Genomic DNA, 14,991 nt, shown 5'->3' on the forward strand with positions numbered 1-14,991 from the left:
TTCATGCACCTTTTCTTCTACTCACTGTCCTCTGGTATTGCCACATCAGTAAACCAAACGTGTTGTTGTTGTGCGACTACAGTGATGTCTGCCATATTATGTCTAAGACGTTTACTGTCTCATAATATCTTGGCATTTCATTTTCAATAACTTTTTCAATTATTAATATTCAATTGAAATTGAATTCAATTGATTAATTGTTATTAATTTAATAATAACAATTATTATTGTTATTGTTAGAAAATATAATATGTGAATAGTCTAAATATAAATAGCTGTATGGTAAAGTAGCACTTTGTGAAATAAAAAAGGGGGAAATATATATATATAAATATATAATAAGATGTAAAATGCAGCATGTAATCATATTAACTACCTTGTTTACGTAACTGTGAACTATATTTGCAAACGATTACTGTGATCGTTATTATTCTGTTATATGAATTCCACATTATGCAAATTATAAAGATATTAAGTGTGAAAATTTAAATGTAAGAAATTATAGCGTTGTTTCCTAAATATGATAAAATATATGTCATTCTCTGAGAGGTAATGATAAGTGAAAGTAAAGAGATGTACTGAATTGTACACATGGTTAGTATTAGTACAGAATTGTAAAGTTGTAAAATTGTCAAGTCTCATTGTTCATTGTTGTTGTTGATTTTTTTTTAATTTTAATTATTATCGTGAAAAGTGAGATGAACGCATATGGCATTAGCTATTGCATCTTAATGAAAAAAGTAATTGTTAATGTGAATTGTGAATAAAAATGAATTGTAAAACTAAAATGTAAACTGTTTAACTGTTTTAATGTAAAACTGTAACTGAAAATTGTTTTTGTTAGGATTACTATTAATTTTAACATTAATTATAGTATTACATTGATTTTGTGTTTGAGAAATAGATTATTTGTATATTTCTCGTTAAATATTTCGTGCAACATGGCTCCTACTCGCCCAACCAATAAACCTAGTGAAGAATCACAGAAAAAGAGACGAGTAATTGATCTTGCAACAAAGTTGCAAGTTATAAAGCAACATGATGCTGATGAGTTCGTCAATGTGACTTCAGATGGTCTTTCTACATTGACGACCATTTTGAAATGTACGGATAAAATCGCCAAGGCTGTGAAAGAATCTGCTTCCATTAAATCGACGATAGTGATTTAATGGAAGCAGATCGATTAAAGGTTGCTTCATCACTATCGTCGATTTAATGGAAGCAAACCTACTTGCATCATGGATAGAGGACGTGAACTAAAAGCGCATACCCCTTAGCACTATGAATATAACCGCTAAGGCATCAAGTCTCTTCAACATGTTGAAGGTGAAAGCAGGGCCTGATTACGACTACGAATTCGACTCTTTTTCTGGTTGGTTCATGAGATTCAAGCTGCGTTTTGCGCTGCATAATGTGAAAATGTATGGGAATCTGCAAGTGCCGATGAGAAGGTTGCCAAGGAGTTTGTGGAGAAATTGGATAAAGTTATTACGAAGGAAAATTATTTCCAACAGCAAATATTTAATATGGATGAGACCTCCTTGTGTCAGAATAAAAATGCCCGAACGGACATTCATCCACAAAAAGCTCTAATCTATGTCTAGTTTCAAAACTCTTAAAGATCGTATTATGATTCTGTTGGAGGGGGGGGGGGTATGTTGTCTGGATATAAACTGAAACCATTTGTGATATGGCACAGCCAGAATCCACGAGCTTTCAAAAACATTAGGAAGCATACTCTTCTAGTTCATTATCGGAGCAATAAGAACCGTGGATGACTCAAAAATTGTAGGCGTAGGTTTCTGTGGTTTAGCAGTTCAAAAGAAAGCTTTCGGTAGTGCGACCACATGTTTATTAAGATAAATAAAGATAAACAAACCCGACAAGTTTCGTATGTCGTTTGACTTTCACCTTCAAGGGTTAAAGGTAACTAAAAGTTTAAACACAAGAAATGAGAAATTACTCAAAATAGCCCATTATATGTTGTTATGGCAGTCTAACTATTCATCAAATTAAAATATCCAAATGCAGAATCGATACATACGTTAATGCATGCTATGTTTGAACAGTGCTGGATGTTGTTACGTTCTGTTGTTATTCACATTCACTCTGTCCGAGCTCTGACTTGGGTATATTTTTTATGAATGCTGACCAAACTTGGTGTAGAATTAGGCCCTGGTTTTTGTTGCATTGCGTTGGGATTCTAAACATATTAAACAGTTTAAAAAGAAGAGCCGCAGCCGCGTGGTCCTTCACATAGGGAAGGTAATGAAGATGTGATTGTGGAGGAAAATTTGGATGATTATACTCCTGTTTTATAGTGGCAGTAACGCACGGTACAGTTTTATAAGTTACGGTTAAGTCCTAGCCCCTGTAACTCTGTTGATTTAATGTATCGACTTACGTTCGATCGACTTTCCTCCTACTGGATGGAACGGAACCAGGACGTAAGTCGAGGGATGACTTACTTATGTGTGTGTGTGTGTGTGTGTGTGTGTGTGAGAGAGAGAGAGAGAGAGAGAGAGAGAGAGAGAGAGAGAGAGAGAGAGAGAGAGTTGATTTCCACTCTGACTGACTCAGTGTTCCATTGGTTAAAAGTTTATATCCAATCAAATGTTCTACGTCAGGGGTTCCCAACCCTATGCCCGCGGGCACCATGGCGCCCGTCAACCAATTTGTGTGTGCCCGCTGCTGTTCAACCGTGTGCCGTATAGTTTGAAATAATCACGCAACAATTCATGACATGCTATATGACGCATACGTTAATGACACATGACGAGTATTAAACGCATACAATGTAAAGTAGACGCGCATTCGAAGTTGTTCATTCCAGTTTAAGAACTGGAATATCATCATATTCTCTTAATTATGAAGCACTGGCCAATGAAATGCTACAAAAGATCACACTAACTTACATATATATATTTAAATTTTTATATAATGTAAATTTTTAAGTAATAAAACATTTGATTATAATGTAAACTTTGTATGTATTCATTTAATTCAAAAAATTTGCTTGAAAAAATAGATGGTGCCCGTCGCCCTACCGGTATTTTAGAATGTGCCCTAGGAAACAAAAAAGTTGGGAACCCCTGTTCTACGTAAACTTCCCAATGCTAATACATGATGCCCAGTACAGTCCAATCACATTCACATAAAATTATCAGAAACCTTCCAAATATGACAGAATTTTCCGAAGTGTATTCTATCATCAGAAATCCATTCTTCCTTAGTAAGTAAAATATACAAATGCCAGTATGAAACTTCCTTTTTAAAATAGGCATATCCCGAAAAGGCATATCGCATATGCCTTTCGGGCATATGCATTCGTAGCTACAGTAGAAACCAAGTATCAGAGATCACGTCGGCATAAATCGGATTTAAGAGAATTAACAACGCAAAAATTAAACATTTTAGGGAGGGGGAAAATGTAGATTCAGGGCTGAAGTGTCGTCTACTCCCGTCTGTGGAATACGCGACATTTTTACTTTATTAAGTAGAAATACCCCGATATTCCTCATGTAAAATGTCATTTCATGTAGTATGGAAATGAGTGAGTGAAACAGAGTCCTTGAGTGATGTCTCATATTTTGTTGAACGTGTTTGAAGTCAGGCTTATCCGATCATCGCATCGGCTGCAAAAATCAAGCGAACTAATATCAGACCTCATATCAATTCATTTATACGAGCGTGCTTCACAAGAAGACAACGCAGTCTTGATGAAAGCTTTCGCTCTAACAGATTCAGACCGCCAAATGAAAATAATAAAATTCCTTCTAGAGATTGTTTATCCACTTTTCCAAAGTAAGTCCACCTTCTGTGATGTACACCATAACGTCTCAGCATTTTTAATTTGTAGTGATGTACTCGAGGAGGCAGAATTTACCTAGGTCCCCAGGAAATGAATATTTCAGCTCAAATTGCTGTTCAACACATATGCAGTATGTATACTAACTAATCTTATGCTCTCCTAGATGAATCTCGTGTGATTGCGATATTATTTGCAACACATACACAAAAAATAGGCCTGAGGATACTATAGGAGGATACTTCGAAAGTATTCACAGTATAATTTTGACACTTACTTTTCATACTATAGGAGGATACTTCGAAAGTATTCACAGTATAATTTTGACCTTACTTTTCACCAAGTACACATTGTATCTAGGGTGAGTCAGTAATTAAGAAAAATAATTAATATCACGAAGATATAGATGAGTTCGTACATGCGCAGAGGAGAGAGAAATGGCTGGAATTTTATTATTTTCATTTTTTTTTTATATGGTGTTGATAATTCTTTCTAGAAAGTGCAAGAAACTCTCGCTTTATATTAGACTTCATGTCAATATGGTCGATCAGACACTACCGGAAACAGGAAGGTTTGTTCTGAATATAAAGGAAACAAGAAATAAGTGTAACGCTATCTGGAAATTAATCTCGACACTACCGAGATGGTGATAGAAGAATTGATTAAAGCGTACAAAAAAATAGACAGGAATCGAGCGAAGAAAATAATGAAGTGGAGAGGCGGGTAAGGCAGCGGCATCAAAGGAAACAATTGCTTCCCATCTAGTTACTCGTAGCAACTAGATCAACACCTGTTTTTGACAGGAAGACCGAAAGCTATCTCTTTTTTGAACCGACCCAAAGAGAGAGAGAGACAAACATATGGGGAAATGTAGCGGATCATTGAGAAAGCCATCGCCTTGTTACGGACTTGATGGGCTATAGACGGGAAGTCTGCCATTCTTTCTGAAGACATTAACGCCGCCAAATCTTTAGATGGTCAGCGGTGCGAAGCTAATAAATTTTCTTTCCCCCATTCCCTTAGGGGAAGAGAATAGTAATAGTTCTTTGGGATGTACGGTAGGTCTTTTAATTTAGTTTAGATGAGTTTAAGGCGCGCCCAAACGTCCCTCTAGATCAATTACTTCATTACATGAAGTGGCCATATGGTGGTGATGAAGATGAGCCCTTTGTATGAGAATTATTACGGAATAGAAAGAAAGAAGAAAGAAAAATTACACACAATTTGGATTATCTCTCTCTCTAATTAGCTAAATTAATGATTGAAACACTTTAGGGATAAGGGTGCTACATAATGTAACATTGTGATTCACAAAGTCTCTAGAATAATGGCACATAACAAGTCTAATATTTTTTAGAAATCAATAAATTTTCAGAAATATTTTAAAAGTTAAATCTTCTTGGTTGTTTTTTATTATTATTATTATTATTTTATATTCAGTGATGACATTTGCGAACTCAAAATACTTTGCTATCTTTCTGACAATTTCACAATTTACAAAGAGCGGGTCAATACTATTGGCTTTGTAGAAGCTCCGTCTTGGATTGGTCAAGTTCATGTCTGAAAAACAGCATTTTACATTAAAAGTTCTGGAAAAAATTGAACTATTTAAGTACACTTGATAGTATAAAATATAAAAATGACAGCTTAAAAATCTATTCCGCTTACATATTGTTATAAGGAATATCATATAATTTGATTAAATCCTTAATAATAATATAATAATAATAATGTTTTAAGATAATGCTTACTTATCTTTCATTGTTCAAGTTTTAGTCTCTAGATGGCAGCACTGAATGCAAATCGAAATATTTCCACATGGGTGCTTCAAGTTGGGAGATCGCTCATGTTTTTTTTTTTTGTGTTTTTTTTTCGTCATATAGAGAAAGTTTAATTTTCTGCTTTGAAATTTGGTGCGATTGCTAATAAAACTTATCAATCTATGATAATATTTAAATATTGAATATTTTGTCTATTAATTTTTGTTGCCTTTTTTGAATACTTATTACTAAAAACAAAAAAACAAAATAAATTATTACCTTGAATAATTGTACCAATTAATTTGATTAACAACAGACTATCAGGTGGAACATCAGGTGAAACAATGAAAAATTGGAAAGAATTTTCTTGTAGAACAGGAAGTTACACTCTTGGCTTCCTTTCTTAGATGATGATTATTCTTCATTTTTGAAGTTTTGAATATATGAAGTTTTTTTTTTTAAATTAAAATAAAAAATTTCTCAATTTATTTAAAGATTTTTATATTTCAATAAAGTTGCATAAAATTTATAGGAATTATTATTATAATTTTAGAATACTAGTGCAAACGTGAAAATATTTTGAGCTAAAACACAACTACTATAACTTTTGATATAACACAAATGTTATACCAAAACACTTTCTAATGAATATTTCCAGCGTCAATTTTTTTAAAGGCACTTTTTATTGTACCAATTATATTATATTTGATTGCGTTAGCAGCTTACAAGCCCATTAAATCTCTGTAAGTCAATATGCATTGACATTAGCATAATAATTGATTATACAACGATACATATAATTCATGTAACTTCAGATGTTGTTTCTCCTTTTTTTATTTTTTTCAAACGTTGATCTTAGATGGCCTGAATTTAATGATAACACTAGGAGTTATGCATTAGTTTTCAAATTAGTTCTACTGTTTCTGAGATCAGCGAACAGCCATTTAAGGACATTCTTTGTGTATGAAATTAACAGACTGTGATATACGAAAAATTAGGAATTACCGTGCATCAGACCAAGAATGGACATAATGAAAATTTCGCCATAACCATTCACCTGCACATTGCCCAAATTGTGTAAGCATTTGTAGCCAAACATCATATATAACTTGCCGTTACCCAGCCATGACTAGAGCTTTTTAGCTCAACAATACTCCACCCACTCAGATTTACTTCATTCAGATGACGGGATAAAGAGTCAAGGACTCAGTCCATCGCCCAGTTCTTTTAAGAACTTTAACTGGTTAGCACTATCCGTATTCACATTGTAATTGGGTTTTGTTTTATTAAATTAATAGTGTCTGCTGAACGATGCCAACGACTTCAGCAAAGTTGGTAAAAAAAGAGGAAAAAACACCTGACAGGGCCTTCCAGCAATTGAATGAAGTTCGTAAGTAAGTATATGTAACCTACTTTGAAGTCAAATAACCTTCACCTTACTTTAGAAGCACAGCATTTTAAACATCAGTTCTGTATACCTTTTGATCTGACCTTGCATATCTGACCAAAAGGTGTACTCCTTACGTTTTTTTTTTTTTTTTGCTTAAGGTCACAGTTGTCTAAATTGACAATCAAAGTATATAAATTTGTTTGTTCTTCCCTTTGTTTATTATACGTTTACTTTTTTTTTTTACAAAAAAAAAATCTTCTAAGTCCCTTAATAAAAATTGGCAGCACAATCACCGGGGGCAGATACGGAAATTAATAGATGGAAGGCACAACTCGAGACAAGAAGATTGTCAAAAATCGATAGAAAGACAGATGGAAAGAATGCGAAATCGCTGCACTCCATCATCGTGTTGACTTTCTTTTACTAACACACACACACACACACACACACACACACACACAAAGATATTCGATGGTGTATTTTTCTTCTTACTTCTTCTTGATGGATCGAAGATTTTTACAGTTTGGCTTTCATTCTGGTTTTCTTTAACGTTTTTTTTTTGAGTCTTCGTGCTTTTTTTTTTCTTTTTTCGATAAATGTCCGCCATTTAATGGACTTATCTTCTTCTATGACTGATGTTGTCTGCCACTGATTGATTAGCTTTTCACTTGACTAAGTTTTCGAGTGACCACTCGATTTGCTCGCATCGTTCTTTCACCCACACAGTGAATGAATAAGTGTGGTTCCTCTTACTCCACCCAAACGTCACCTCCTTACAGCAATACAGAATTTTTTTTTTTAAAAAATAAAGAAGGATAAAAATATCTGAATTATTTAAGCCGGTCCTCATGTGGTATAATAGGATTGCTGAGGGCGTCCTAGAAATGATTTTTGAATACTGATGAATGTGGAGGAATTTGTCGGAGGAAAAAAATATAAAAAGAAAGCAAAATAAAATATGCTTGCAATTATTTAATATGTTTCTAATTAAATCTACATAGTAAGAGTATTACAATGTGATTCTGTAAAGTTCTATAGCTTTATTAAAATGAAATTATGCACCAATCATATGACATACACTTTGATACTGTTATGAAACGATTAACATATAGGATCCTCTCTCTCTCTCTCTCTCTCTCTCTCTCTCTCTCTCCCACACGTTTGGAGACCTGAACTGGCTTGAAAAAAGTTAGATGTTTGGTCACTAGAGTAGGGTTTCTAGGACTAGGTAAAAATAAATACATAATTCAAACAATATAAAATGAATCAAAATAGGAAAAAATCCTTAGCTCACTCACGGTACGATAGTACTATAAGTTTAACCTTTCGTAGGCGGGAGTGACATAAAATGTGATTTATATAATAATACTGCTTAAGTCTGACTTTTAGAAGTGATTTTCCCTCCACTGCTTTAGAAATAATGAAACAGAAGAATTGGACGAGTCTTATGGCAAAGATTTGTCGGTCCTCTTTAGCAATTAGTTGAATAGGAGATAATTTGCATGCTGAAGGAGAGATAAGTGGAATTAGATAAGAATAAAAAAGAGATACGAATCAGGAGTCAACTCTGAAGCACAGATTTTAAGAATAATCAAAGAAATGTCCTCCAGCCTAGGAGACTTTTTTTTACTATCCATTTTGGACAAAATTATTCCAATCTCTTTCAGGTTAAATATGAAAAACACCAATCAGGAAAGATAGGAGAACATTTGCCATGCTCATTGATGCAAGAATTAGAGGAAAAGTAAGAAACTGGGAGATTAGCTTTATCTGTGGTTAACGATGCAACAGAACCATTCCAGTGCAAAAAAAGGTGGAAGCGTAGTTGGACAAAGGTTATGGCCAATAGTTTTAGCAGAGATCAGAGAGCATGAGTGTAATTTGACATAATACGAGTTCCCTACTTCCAGAACTTTCATAAACAATTTCTTATTTGTCAATAATTTGCTTAAAGCAATTTCTGGCTTTAGTAAAAACAGAAAACGAAGATGGAGATTTCGTTGAAAGCAAATTGTAGTAAACCCCGTTCTTCTCTTATATAGCCTTAGAACACGTCTTGAAAAGCTAAGCCTTATAAAAACGATAACCACGAAGGCAGGAATTACTTGACAATCTAATAATGTCGGACGCACAAGATGAGAGTGGCTGTGTGAATATTGCTCCAGGACAGAAGAAATCAACGTTGCATTGTGATTTGAAATCCCACAGTATCCTTAAACCGGTGAATAAGAGATGTTTACTTTTTTTTTTTTTTTTTTTTGGAGAGTGGTTAGGGTTACCTGATATTCTGGCAGGCATGTGAATAATTATGTGAGAACATTGGTGATAGCAAATGCCTCGACATCTCCTACTGGATCAGATTAGTTGGAAAGGAGGTTGGGATGTGAAGATTAAAATTTCCCAAAAAGAAGATTTCACTATTAGGAAATTTAGACTACAGTCTCCGTAGTCTATGCTATAGTCTCCGTAGACGTACGGAGCCTACAGACGTACGGAGTCTGTATTCTCCGTACGTCTATGTACGGAGTCATAGACGAAGCCTTTTGGTCGGAAAGACCTGGGTTCGATTCCTGTCAGTGACATGAGGAACCTTTATCTCGTCTCTTTCGTCTCGTCTCATATGGCGGTAGGGTTTTTTCCACCCGGAAACTCGGGCTTTTCATCCTCCTGAACAGACAAACTGGTCCCCTGAACACACGCATCTACAGACATAGGACACACTAGGAGGCTAACCACCTTATTCTCGATAAGGCAGCGGTTAAATGTTGAAAAATCCTCGATACCGCAAGGTAAAAGAGGAGGGAAGGAAAAAGAAGAAGAAAGTTAGACTGGAGAAATATTTGAGGAAAGGAAACGAAAAGTTCGGAGTGACTGCTGACATCAGGAGAGCAGATAAATTCGGTAGAATGCGGCAAGGAGATTACCCAAAGAAGATGAAAAAGATGATATTCTAAGTTGGAATCTCTCTCTGACATGGGCAATCAGGAAAAATATGCAGAAACACTTTTGAGATTAAAATAGTAAAAGTCTAGGTAATTAAGAAAACTAAGGTGCGTAGTGCTTGAAGAAGAAGAAGAATTTTGAGTTTCTGTTTGGAAAAGTAGGTGTGGGTTTGCAGATGGAGATGGAAAAAACATAATTGACGTTGGAACTAACCACACACATTTCTAAAGTGAATCTGAGATGTTTTGGAGAGTTACCTTTTACTGCATCTCATTTATTTCTCTTTTCTTGCTTGGCCTTTTCATCGTTGTTTTTTTAGTTGAGATGAAATTAGGAGGGACATGTACAGTAATGGATTCTTTACTAAGCCATACACATGGAGAATTTTCAACAATTCCTCAGCAAATCGGGACCTTGGTAGTACTCTCCCCATACATTAAGATTGAAGGAGAATGGATGGGACCATTCAATGATCAAAATTTTAAGTCTATACAGAAGATCTGGTGGATGAGCTGTGTGCATTCCACTTCAAAGTCATTTCAAACTCCTCTAACGAACAATGGGATCGTGGAAAAGGATGCTAGTCTTAGACAAAGAGGGTAGAGTTTTTCTCATGAAGGTTTGGGTTTTTCCTACCCCCCAAAACAATCGAACCACTCTGAGAACACCACCAAGAACACGATACGTGTATGTGATTATTATCAAGGTTTCAGCTGTGTCGGCAATAATTCTAGACAAATTAACCACCGTAGTAGTAGTACAAGAAACGGGAAAAAAAACTAATAAACAGGAGTTACATCGACAAATAATTCTTGTCCAACTATTATTAAAGTGTAATTATCAGTAACTGTTTCAAAACGTATCAGCCAATAGACTGATACGTTAATGCAGCTATGTACGTACAGATCACTTCCTTATAAGGACTGGCTTGAAGGAGCGAAGCAAGAACGCTCTTCATCTTCCCAGTTATCTGTAGAGGACAGTGTAGGAATAAGGTGTTATTGAGCTTTTACAGCTCTGATCATGGCAGGAGGATAACAGCAATAGCCGAGCCTCAGTTAGAACTTCATTGGCTACAGCATAAGAACTTCATCGACTACAGCATTGCCATCCATTACCCTCCAAGGGTATTATATTAATCACCGCATCTCACGGTCGATTCCTCCTATTCACAGATCACTTATTTCAAATCCAATATATTTCAAACTCAGTAAATGAAAAAAAAAAAAGGTGTTTATGTATTTTTGCAGGTAAAAAGATAAGAGAAAGGGTAAACCAACGTATTTTAGAAAATATTATATATATATATGTATTTCGAAGGGATTTTATCTAAACTTTATTAAATTTACGAAATTTCGAATTTCATTGCCATATTTTTTTTTTTCTCTTTCGAGTGCGCGCTTCTTTACGTGCGTGCAAAATGATTGTAATGAAAAACAGATCCAAATACGACCCGATGAATATTGAATTAAATCCTTGCTTAATGCAATTAATTTCAACATTTTATAACAATTTATTTTCGAAAGTAAATTGCTGTCTGCTGGTTTGACCTATATTTTTTCCATCGTCGAAAGCAAAAACTATTATTTACAGTTGTTTGCATAATTAATTCTAATGAAGTAATTATGTTTCTAAAATGATTGTGTGCTCCTCACGATTTATACAGACCTTTGTGGCTGACGAACGCCCTTAAACTTCAGAAAAAAAAACGCAAATGCATTATAAGGAAAAAAACGAAAAAAAAAATGAGAGAAACATTATGCTGTCAGCCCATTTTTTTCTCTTGTAAAGAATGGATGAGGTTATTATCTTATCATTAGGAGAGATAGTGTCAATAGCCCCTCCAATTGCTGTCGTACAAGATACGGTGATTTTTTTTTATTATTTGGTTTATTTTTTGGTGCTAAACCAAACAAGCTGGTAATTATTAAGATCTGAGTGTAGACAAATTACTAACAGAACGCAATGTCAAATTGTGACTGGATATTTTGGATTGCAACGTTAGGAAATTAGGTAGTAGGCTGAATCAGTGTTAATGTGCTATTTCATATTCATATTTAAATATGAGTTTACTTCTTAAGGTCAATATACGAGGGGATGGCGACATATTTTATGAGAGGGCTAGAAAGTAATATATCTCTCTAGATGTGAAGAAATACAGTTGAAAAATAGCATAAAGGTGTGGTGAATTCTTGATTACGTCTATGGAATAGATTCGTTTTTCTATCCCTGGTGTTACATCAAATCACGTGTTAAAAATTTCACATGAACAGAGCTTCTCTATAAAGAAAAAGTCTGTAATTGTTCTCAGTAACGATATTTGTTTGAGTAATCTGCATAAAATCATTAGGTTGGATTCAATGGCCTGGACAATGGTTTTTATACTATGCTGAAGTTTATTGAGGTAGTAACGAGAAAGAAAGAAAGGGGGGGAAAAGAAAAAAAAAAGGAAAAAAAGGAGGATATATGTGTGTGTGTGTGTGTGTGTGTGGTTTCTAGAAAGATATCCAAGCATTCCCCTGGATAAAATATTAATGGGATCATGTGGAATCAAGTACCTTGCCCCCCGTGGGCCGACCTCGAGATTGGAAGGTGTTCTGAGGTATTCTAGATCAATGTTTTGGTTCATGAACACACACACACACACACACGCCCGCTATCCTAAAAAAAAATACAAAAAATCGCTTATTCTATCCATAGAAACAATGTACTGTGGGCTCACAACATTTCGTTTGTGTGTGTGTGGCGGGGGGGGGGCTACATAAAAATATACATAGAAATTAATGTGTCTATCCATCATTTAGAATGAATGCACGATGTCAACAATTTTATCCAAGAAAAATGCACTTAATTTAATGGTCCCTTTCTTTTTTGATTCGCATTAGATAATCAAGTGTACGGCATTTTTATTTTATTTTTTATTTTTGGTAAAGTTGTTTACTCTGTTTATTCATTTTTAATCAAAAAGCCTACTTAATTCAATGTTATTCTCTAAAATTACGTTATACGAATTTGAATGAACGTCAGCTATTCGAAATTTTCAAAGAATAATTATAGATTATTCTTTGAAAATTATTGAAATTCTTTGAATAATTTTTGAATATTATTTGAAGATTACTCAAAGGATAAGAATAAATTTTTACGGCTTGGTAAGAACCAAGTTCTTTTGTTATTTGCTACTACAAAAAGGCAAACGGATCTTAAGCATCGCTACTCATACGCATGTAAACTGCAGTTTTGGAGGTTTCCGGTTAGTAGCTTGTTTCCCTTTTGAGATTTGGAAGATAAATCCTTTTACACTAAGCCAAGATTTCCTGTCGTACAACCATGTAGATTATTTTGTTTCCTCCGCCCTGATGCTTGTAAAAGGAATATCAGAAGACTCCCCTTAAAGTGTCCAAAACCGCAGAGCTTATTACATGTAACTAATACACCCTTTGTTGGCTTGTTTTAATTATCTGTTGATTAAAATGACCGGATATTTCATGTGCGCAACCAGGCAGAGCTAGTTCGACCGCAGCTGTCTTTAAAGCTTAACAAGGCATGACGCTATTCTAACTGCAACCACCTCTGACTTCTTAACTACTGAAGAGATTGATGCCATTCCTTACTCGGGAAATTTAACTTCAGTAATGTATACATGTATACATCTTCGCAAACTTGCTGATTATACATACACATTTAGGCTTGTGACCTGACCATTTATCTCGTGTTTAGTGATGATATAATGGTGAATTATGAGGAGTAGCAAATTTCATCGAATTCACTTAATTTTTTTATGTTCACTTTTATTATCAGTTTAATTTATATTTTTTCTTTCATGTTTATAACCTTATGAAGATTGATTTTCAATTACGAAACAATGCAAATTTAATATTTAAATTCTTATATTTCGAATATTAAATTAAAATTTTGGTGTGAATTTACAAATTCTGGTTACAGCGGAAATAATAATAATTATTTTTATAAAATTCAGATTTATATTTATATTTTAGAAAAAAAATAATTTTATTAAATTGTTTTAAAGTTAGATTATAATCTAAAACATCCATTTTTATGTATTTAACTAAACATACATTTATTGATTATCCTGCCTTATATAAAAGAAATAGATCAGGATACATTATTGTGGTTACCAGTACAGCAAGTTGAAAGGTTGAGACTTGCACTGGAGAATTTTTAAACGGTTGTGATCTATATATAAATTATTTATATACAGATATATTTTATTTATAGTATTGCAGTCTCGAGCCACATCAGTAACAGACATAAAAGGTGAAAGCAGGCAGGCATTGTATATGGAGATTTGGGTGTATCAAACAGCTTCTTCTTCCTTTTTTTTTTTTTTTTTCAGACTGATATTTTATTTTTACGGGTCAGAGCATTTCATGTTAAAGAGAAATATGTTTGTTAATGGATTATGTAAGACTGCACTGGTGTCCTTCACCTAATTATTAACAGTAAAAATTATGCAGTCATCAGGGAACAAGTTCATTATCCTCTTCACATGCTATGCGATACTTATCGTCCTAATAAAACGCTCACACCCTTCACTGCAACAATTGAATAGCTCCCCCCTCCCCCCCCCGAATGTGATAGTTTTCAAGGTTCGATTCGTAATTTAAATGGTCGAACAGAATGCATGAAATGCTAATAAAAAAAAAATTATTGGCAATTTGCCAACTTGCTGTATGTTACCATATTACTTTAGATTGGAGAAATGGAATCTTTGTTATATACGCTGATTATTATTATTATTATTATTATTATTATTATTATTACGTGACACCTCCAGGGAGTCTAAGGACTCATCCCACTACTCTACTTCCCTAAATACATCTCATCCTCTCCACCACTACTCAATTCTCCAACTACGACACTACTACCATCAACGCCATCTATCGTCCATCATCACTAACAACGGTATTTTTTGTCTGTAAACTGCGTGTGTTCTGAAGGCCGATTTGTCTGTACGCGGGATGAAAAATCCGAGTTTCCGGGAGAAAAAACCCTGTTGTCACCATACGAGATATTGATCTTTTTTCCTCCTTTTTTCAATCCACATGCCTCTGTTCTTTGGCGATCTCTTT

At 34.4% G+C, this 14,991-nt stretch overlaps 1 protein-coding gene across 1 annotated transcript in view; it reads left to right on the forward strand.

The window, feature by feature from the left end:
- LOC150094036 (F-box/LRR-repeat protein 18-like) overlaps positions 1-14,991 on the forward strand; it is a 148,217-nt gene that overhangs the window by 100,549 nt on the left and 32,677 nt on the right. The window lies entirely within an intron of this gene.

The sequence above is a fragment of the Typopeltis vanoorti genome, chromosome 23 (assembly GCF_054136105.1).
Source record: "Typopeltis vanoorti isolate ZY-2024b chromosome 23, IOZ_Tvanoo_1.0, whole genome shotgun sequence".
NCBI lineage: Eukaryota > Metazoa > Arthropoda > Arachnida > Uropygi > Thelyphonidae > Typopeltis > Typopeltis vanoorti.